Consider the following 8,837-nt stretch of genomic DNA (forward strand, 5'->3'; position numbering starts at 1 on the left):
ATTTATTTTAATTGGAGGATAATTACTTTATAATATTGTGATGGTTTTTGCCATACATCAACATGAGTCAGCCATGGGTGCACATGTGTCCCCCCATCCTGAACCCCCTTCCTTCTCCCTCCCAACCCCCTCCCTCTGAGTTGTCCTAGAGCACCAGCTTTCAGTGCCCTGCTTCATGCATCAAACTTGCACTGGTTATCTGTTTTACATATGGTAATATACACGTTTCAGTGCTATTCTTTCAAAAAATCTCACCCTTGCCTTCTCCCACAGAGTCCAAAAGTCTGTTCTTTACATCTGTGTCTCTTTTGCTGCCTTGCATTTAAGATCATTGTTACTGTCTTTCTAAATTCCATATATATGCGTTAATATACAGTATTGGTATTTCTCTTTGTGACTTACTTCACTTTGTATAAAAGGCTCCAGTTTCATCCACCTCATTAGAACTGACTCAAATTTATGCTCCTTTTCATATCTGAGTATTATTCCATTGTATATCTGTACCACAACTTCCTTATCCATTTGTCTGTGGATGGACATCTAGGTTTGCTTCTAAGTCCTCGCTATTGTGGACAGTGCTGTAGTGAATATTGGGGTACATGTGTCTCTTTCAGTTCTGGTTTCCTTGGTGTGTATGCCCAGCAGTGGGGTTGCTTATGGCAATTCTTATGGCAGTTCTATTCCCAGTTTTTTAAGGAATCTTCACACGGTTCTCCATAGTGGCTATACCAGTTTGCATTCCCACCAACAGTGTAATAAGGTTCCCTTTTCTCCACATCCTCTCCAGCATTTATTGTTTGTAGACTTTTTGATGGCAGCCATTCTGACTGGTGTGACATGATACCTCATTGTGGTTTTGATTTGCATTTCTCTAATAATGAGTGGTGTCTAGCATCTTTTCATGTGTTTATTAGCTGTCTGTTTGTCTTTTTGGAGAAATGTCCGTTTAGTTCTTTTGCCCACTTTTTGATTGGGTTGTTCATTTTTTCTGGTATTGAACTGCTTGTATATTTTGGAGATTAATTCTTTGTCAGTTGTTTCATTTGCTATTATTTTCTCCCATTCTGAAGGCTGCTTTTTCATCTTGCTTATTGTTTCCTTCATTGTGCAGAAGCTTTTAAGTTTAGTTAGGTCCCATTTGTTTATTTTTGTTTTTTATTTCCATTACTCTGGGAGGTGGATCATGGAGGAACTTGCTGTGATTTATGTCAGAGAGTGTTCTGCCTATATTTTCCTCTAAGAGTTTTATAGTTTCTGATCTTACATTTAGATCTTTAGTCCATTTTGAGTTTATTTTTAACATTGCCTCTTTGTTTACTGTTATATCATCAATGTGTGTGCTAAGTCACTTCAGTTGTGTCTGACTCTTTGTCAGACTCTATAGACCCTATAGACTATAGCCCACCAGCTCCTCTGTCTAGGGATTCTCCAGGCAAGAATACTGAAATGGGTTGCCATGCCCTCCTCCAGGGGATCTTCCTGACTTAGGGATTGAAATTGCATCTTCTACGGCTCTTGCATTGCAGGCAGATTCTTTACCACTGAGCCACCAGGGAAGCTGTATATCATCAATACTTAGTTCTTATCTCATAGGAGGAACTCAAGAAATATTTGCTGAATGAATAAATGTGGGATTTTAGGAACCAAAGCAGGAACAGGGAGAACTGTTTTTACCCAGGCAAGCCTTTAGGTATTCCTTCCATCACAACTATAGCCTTCAACCTTATGTTGAGTTTATTTGACTCAAATAGTTCTAGAGTGGGCTGTAATGTGTTCAGTTGACAGGACTGGACCTATGAATCTGAGAAGTTTAGCTGTAATGTGGTGTTAATAATAGCTGTTATGGTTAGGAGGCTCATAAAGGTGTACTTAGAATGCCTTCTAGCCTTAAAAGCTATGAATCTATGATTCTTGTTTAGATCAAATAATTAAAAAAAAAAGAAAGAAAATGTAAAGCTTTGGCAAAAGGAGCCACTCAACTTTGTAATCCAAGTACCTTTTGATTTTTACAGTGATGGTTCCTGCTATTAGGTATGATGACCATATTCTGGAGACCTTTGAATTATTGCGGAACAGTATAAAAAATGACAGAGAATATAAACAAAGCTCAGGCTTCCCAGGTGGTGCTAGTAGTAAAGAACCCACTGGCCAGTGCGGGACACATAAGAGACGTGGGTTCAATCCCTGGGTTGGGAAGATCCCATGGAGGAGGGCATGGCAACCCACTCTAGTATTCTTGCCTGGAAAATCCCCATGGACAGAGAGGAGCCTGGCAGGCTACAGTCCATAGGATTGCAAAGAGTTGGCCATGACTGAAGCGACTCAGTATGCATGTACAAGCAAACCGCAGCGAACCACATTCCAATAAATCTGTAGAGGAAAATTGCTTCAGGTTGAGGTTTAAAAAAACCTGTCGAGAATGGTCCTGCCCTGAATAGAGCATTTTAAATAAAAAAAAAAATCTTATGCTTTCCTTGCTTTGGTTTCGTTTTCACCCAATATGGAGCGTGACTTGATAGTCCTGTATTGTGTTTTAATATAGCTCATCACCGTGTTTCTTTTCCATTGCAGCAAAGTGAGTTGAAAGCTTGAAGGATTTCTCCTGCAATAATTACCCAGATCTCATTCCTGGTCAGCACTGTGCAGCTCATTTCCATTAAGCAGATAGTCCTCCTTTTTCTTCTTTGCTTCCAGACTCATAATTCTGTGCTTATCTGCACTGAACTTCATTTGCATTTATTAGCTGGGTAGGTACTTGAAATGTCTAAAACCCTTTTATCTGCCTGCTTTGTTTCTCATTATTTGCTGTCTCTTCCAATTTAGTATTAACTGCAAACTTGAAATGTTTCTTCTGAAACTGTTGTTCAAATTCTTTGCATACCAATGTAGGGCCTGAAATTGATGTCTGCTGGGATCCCAGTCAGTAACCTGGTTCTGCTTTGAAAAAAAAATTAACTTCTTAAAAAAAAGAAAAAAATTAACTTCTTACTTTTTATTTTTCTTGCTTGATGGACTGAGGTATGACCTGTTAATGTACATTTGTTCATATGGTGTTTTGTTGGACATTTGAACCATTGAGTTTCTCCACTCCGGTAGATGGAGCTCTGAGGAGCAACACATGACCAGGCAGGGGCTGCCTGCCCTCATGAAGCGTGCAGACTGTTTTGAGCAGAGATGTCTACGTTGTCCATACCATTTTGCCCTCTACTCAATCCCAACAATTTTCCTGAACTTCAGTTTTTTTAGGATTTGGGCCTTCATTCAGTAATTAATATGAGATGACATTCTAAAACTCAGAATTACTTTAAAAAGCCATTATTTACTCTATTTATTTTTTCCTTTACAAAGGCCCATGGGAGAAATTACTTTCAGATTTCAGCATCAGGAATGATTCTCCTGAACCACTGATTTGTTTTTAATCATACATTGTGATTGGAGAATATCTTCTACCCACCTTTCTGTGTTGTCTGCCAAGTAACTTGCAGGCACATTTGTATTTCATTTCCAGAAAATGCACCAGATGTTACTGCAGACCTTTAAATACTGCTCTCACTAGGGACTTTAGCCTGTCTCTTCTCGGCTTTCATACAATAGCCTCATAATCACTGTCATCCACCGTCTAGAATTCCTTCATTAGCTGTAAGAAAACTGAAGTCTTATTCCTTTTATGTATTTTTCCAAACTATCCAAGATCTTTCCCATAACATGACAAATTAGAAGTAAATAAATTATTCATATGAGGTTGGGAAGCTGTTTGAGGCATGGGTTTGGATCACTTAACTCTCCCAAACTGGTGTCCTGAGATGAGCCTGAACAATACGAATAGCTGTGGGAACTTGAATAAGTCACATGCCTGTGTGTACATGCTCAGTCACTCAGTTGTGTCCAACTCTTTGGGACCCCATGTACTGTAGCCTGCCGGGCTCCTCTGTCCGTGAAAATTTCCAGGCAAGAATACTGGAGCAAGTTGCCATGCCCTCCTCCAGGGGATCTTCCCCACCCCAGGATTGAACCTGAGTCTTCTGTGTCTCCTGCATTAGCAGCAGATTCTTTACCACTGAGCCGCCTGGGAAGCCCCTTAAGAAGTGAGACTGAGCAGCACACCAGCTGTGATGGTCCTCTGTGAAAGGGCTAAGGGAGGGGCAAAGGCAGGCTGTTAGGGCCACCCAGGGGAAGATGCCAGACAAACTTCGGGAGCAGTTGAAGAGGTGGAAAGAAGGGCATGTGAGTGGCACTTAGAAGAGCAGGAAGGAGTTAGTCAGGAGGGCACTTTTAATGCCTGGAAACTGCATTTGCCAACATACTAAGACGTGAAAGACTAGTGCCTGTTCAGGGGAGCAGTAGTATTTTTATCTCTTTGGGTTATGGAGTGGGTGAAAAGTGAGACAGGAGGGTCCCCAGAGACTGCATGTTGAAGGGTTGTGTGTGCTCTGATGAGACATTTGGACCTCGTTCCGCAGATCACAGTGATCCACTGAGGGAGTTTAAATGATGTGAGCAAAAGTGAACAGATTTGAAATTTAGAAAGAGGGCTCTCTTATATTAGCATGGTTGATAGATTCTAGAAGTTAGATAAAAAATCAGGGCAGTTTTTCATTTCACCCCTAGAAGCATGTAGGAGTTACCTAGACTTCTGATGTGAATGAACTGGTGAAGAGTGGCAGTGCCATTCACTATGAAAGAATGCAGGGTAGGGGCAGCTTGTAAGAGAAAATGAAGTCTCTGTTGTCAACAGATTGAGTCTGAAGGGCTATTAGGATGCTTACGTTGGGATGATCCAGACTGTTTGAAATAATAGCCAATACTTACTGAATATTTAAGTAAAGCGCCAGTTGTTTTAACTGCATTCCCTCATCTAACCCTTGGGATCAGCTCTATTCTATTTCTAGATAAGAAAATGAAGCCTGGAAAGATTAAGTACCTTGTTTAATATCATAGAGCTGGGAAGGGGCTGAATTCCAAATCCCACTTTTAACTACAGTTATGTTCTGATTGGAGCTTATGAGAGAGGTTGAGATGAACATGTACAGCTGGCATCTTATATTCACAATGACATGGCTGAAGATGGAAGCCTAGGAAATACCAATATATTGGAGTCCAGCAGAAGAAGAGTGGCTTGTTAAGGATGCAAAAAGCAGAGGAAACAGGGGAAGGAAGAACATGGAGAGAGAGTATTGTATCAGGGACACTGGTACCACCAGACTCTGGCAATGTCATTGTAGGCAGTCTATACATTATCTCTGAGCCTTTGCTGACTTCCTCTGTGAAATGGAGATAATGTTACTATGAATGCTTCTCTTGTGTATTCATCAAGATGCATTTATCAAGCATTTGATCTACTGTGTGGCACATAGTAAGTGCTCAGTAAATGGTGGTCATTTCTTCGCTAAGTCATGTCCAACTCTTGTGACCCCATGGACTGTAGCCTGCCAGGCTCGTCTGTCCATGGGATTCTCCAGGCAAGAGTACTGGAGTGAGTTGCTATTTCCTTCTTCATTGTGTGGCACCTAGTAAGTGCTCAGTAAATGGCAGTTACTGCTATTACAATGAAATAAATTTAAGCAATGGAAGAGTTTTAAGAAAGAGTAGCCATTGCTTTTAAATGCTGCAGGCAATCACATTAGTAAGGGAGATAGCTTAACTTGTGGGACAGAAACACAGAGAGCAGAATTCAAGAGTTTTGGTAACTATGAAAACAGCAGGAAAAAATTTCCCTCAGTTATGCATCTGCTATTAATTTTACATTACAGAGAACAAATACCTTGGTATCAATTTTCTTCAAAATCAATCACAGTGAATTCCGTGAATTATGAATGCCAATACAAATGAAACGTCGATCATTTATAATTATTTGAAAATAACACTGCATTGAAAAAGTGTTAAGGCAGTCTCATTATGCAGAGTATTAAAACTTGCTGTACATGTATTAATCAAGAAGAGGATTTGGCAAAGGACAAAGGCAAGTATAGCTTAGGATTTATATTTTCCTTTGTTATAGGATTCTCTTCCGACTCCTTCTTCATGGTATCATTTTACAGAAGTAAGGAGGTTCAGGACTCCCCCCAAATCAAAAGAGGCATTCATATTTGGGTGACCATTTTACTCGTGATAGAGCCCTTGACATTGGGCACTTTGCTTTAACTCCTCATCACACATTTTCTCATCTGTGAAAAACCAAAGGATACATTTTAGATTTGTATACAAAGTTTCTCAATTGGCAGATCATAGCAGCTAGTTAACAAAAGTACACTGTAGGCCAAACAAGTCATATTTGTGGACAGAATTTCGTTCCCAGACCACCGATTTGAAAATATGGTTCACACAAATTCCGAGATTTTAGTTAGAAAGGGTTTAGAGAGCCCTCTGTGTGCTTAGCCTGCAAAATGACGCCAGACTTGGCATAGATAAAGGGGTGGCCCTTCACATCTCCCACTGCTGCAGCCATGTCTGTGCGTCTGCAATGGATGGTCATGCGGAACTGCTACAGCTTCTTGATCAAGACAAACAAGCAGGCCTACAGCACGGACACCCAATAATCTGAGGGCCCGCAACTCTTTCGGCTACGATGGGCTCATTCACTGCAAGAAGGTGGGAGTGGAGCCGGTGACAGCAAAGCGGTCATGGTGGTGTAGCGGAGATCCAGCCAGAGCAAACTGGCCACTTCTTGAGGCGGACCACCATCAACAAGAATGCCAGGGCCACCCTTAGCAGCATCTGGCATAAGAACAAGTACCACACAGATTTGTGCAGGGCCACCATCTGCATAGTCAGCGCTATCCAGTGCACCTAGAAGCCTGTAATGGTGAATAAGTGGACACCGGACACCGCTTCCCGCACCCCCCTACCCCCCACCCCTGGCCTTGAACCACCACAAGAGCTCCTGAGTGAATTTTTATTTTCTTCCCCAAAGAAATAAAGCTGTCAGCAGACTTTCCTCAACCAAAAAAAAAAAAAAAGATAAAGAGGTGTACTGAAGATGTTTCAGACAAAGCTGTTTGCCTCGAGGGAGGTATAACCTCCTTGGAAAGACAAGATTTACCAATGGGAAACTTAGAATACAGAGTTCTGAAAGAAGGGCTTTCCTTATATACTTAAGAGATCTGAATCTTAGAAAGACCTAGTGAGTAGCAGAGTTGGTTCTCGAACCCGTCTTTCTGAGCCCTCCCCAAGGGTATATTCCATAGATGGTGTGTTTTCTGGTGATAGTGATGCTGTTGGGAGTTCAGAGGGAGAGAGGGGTTTGGGACTGAGATCTTCATCAAGGACATATGGGTAGAGTACTCGAGGATGAGCGGCTTAAGGGGAAAACAAGGAATAAAAGCAAAAGTAATACCAAATCAAGAGTGAAGGGTAAATATGCTGTATTAAGGTGTATCAGCTGGAATCAGTCAGGTAACAGGAACCATACCACTGTTTGGCAGGGAGAATGTGCTATAAAGGGTTACTGGCCAGGTATTGCTGCTAAGTCGCTTCAGTCGTGTCCAACTCTGTGCGACCCCATAGACGGCAGCCAACCAGGTTCCCGTCCCTGGGATTCTCTAGGCAAGAACACTGGAGTGGGTTGCTATTTCCTTCTCCAATGCATGACAGTGAAAAGTGAAAGTGAAGTCACTCAGTCATGTTTGACTCTTCGCGCCCCCATGGACTGCAGCCTACCAGGCTCCTCCGTCCATGGCATTTTCCAGGCAAGAGTACTGGAGTGGGTTGCCATTGCCTTCTCCTAGAGAACTGAAAGGGCATAAGAGGATAAAGAGGTATCCTAGAGGCAGTAAACACAGGAAGCAGCAATTGCCTCTGGGGTTGTGGAGCAAACAGAAGTTGGTATTATTAGAGTTTAGAAGTTTAGACGAGTGGCCCCAGGAAGGCAGGACTCAAACCTCAGAAGAGTGACTGCTGCTTGTATCTCTGAGGGAGAATAAGTTGGCTCTGGGAGTCTGAAAAAAAAAAAAAAAAGCAAACTGGAACTGCTATTGCGACTGAAACCAACTAGTTGCTCCTTCCAGGTTAAAGAAGTCTTCAAGATGTTGACAGAAGTAGAGAGAAATAGGAAAGAACAAGATTCTTTTCCATTCCCAGTCCTTTCCCCTAATGCCTATCTGTTATTGGCAGAGCCCCGCTAGGAAGACAGAATTCTGTTCCAGTTCCAGCACCAAGTTGAGAAGGATGAGTGAGAGGCTGAGAGATGAATCTTCTGCATAAACAGCATATGCAGCACCACGGGGCAGCAGCAAGAAACTTGATGGAGGAAGATGCTCTTGTTGGGTGTGGGAGGAGATAAGGCTAAGGGATTGACAGGGACTGGTGATGGACAGCCCCGAATGTTGAGAAGCGATATTCAGATTTGAATTTCATGAGATACTTACGGACTAGGAGGAAAGACAGGATTCTGAATCATGATTCATTATAGTCATTCACTTGTGTTCTCTTAACAAAGCCATTCTTCTGTTAGGTGAAGAGGTGGCTAGATGAATGTTGGTTTTAAGGGGATAGGCTCTTTCTCAGGAGCCGCTGGAAGAAAGTTGTCACAAGTTAAGTGCTGAGGCATGGGAGGAAGTCTTTGGTTAGCTGAGAGACAGTGCTGTAATTCACAAGGTAGAATTTAATGTCACGCTCCCTTTATTCTGCACATTAGGGTGAACAGTTTTCCATACTAGCCTATTGGCTTCCAAATAGAGAAATTGCATCACATTCACATTTGCGTATGCTGGGCACAGAAGATTGCCTGAAACATAGTAAGTCCTGAATAAATTTTAAGTAGCTCTATCTTTGTTTTGTAAATGATAAAGTTTCTACATCAGAGTCCAGACTCTGTATCCAGGTAAGAATCAGCAAATGTA

General features: G+C 41.9%; 1 pseudogene; it reads left to right on the forward strand.

The window, feature by feature from the left end:
• Nucleotides 1-6,443: 6,443 nt before the first annotated feature.
• LOC138931580 (large ribosomal subunit protein eL28 pseudogene) lies at nucleotides 6,444-6,668 on the forward strand (annotated as a pseudogene).
• Nucleotides 6,669-8,837: the final 2,169 nt, after the last annotated feature.

The sequence above is a fragment of the Ovis canadensis genome, chromosome 8 (assembly GCF_042477335.2).
Source record: "Ovis canadensis isolate MfBH-ARS-UI-01 breed Bighorn chromosome 8, ARS-UI_OviCan_v2, whole genome shotgun sequence".
Lineage (NCBI taxonomy): Eukaryota > Metazoa > Chordata > Mammalia > Artiodactyla > Bovidae > Ovis > Ovis canadensis.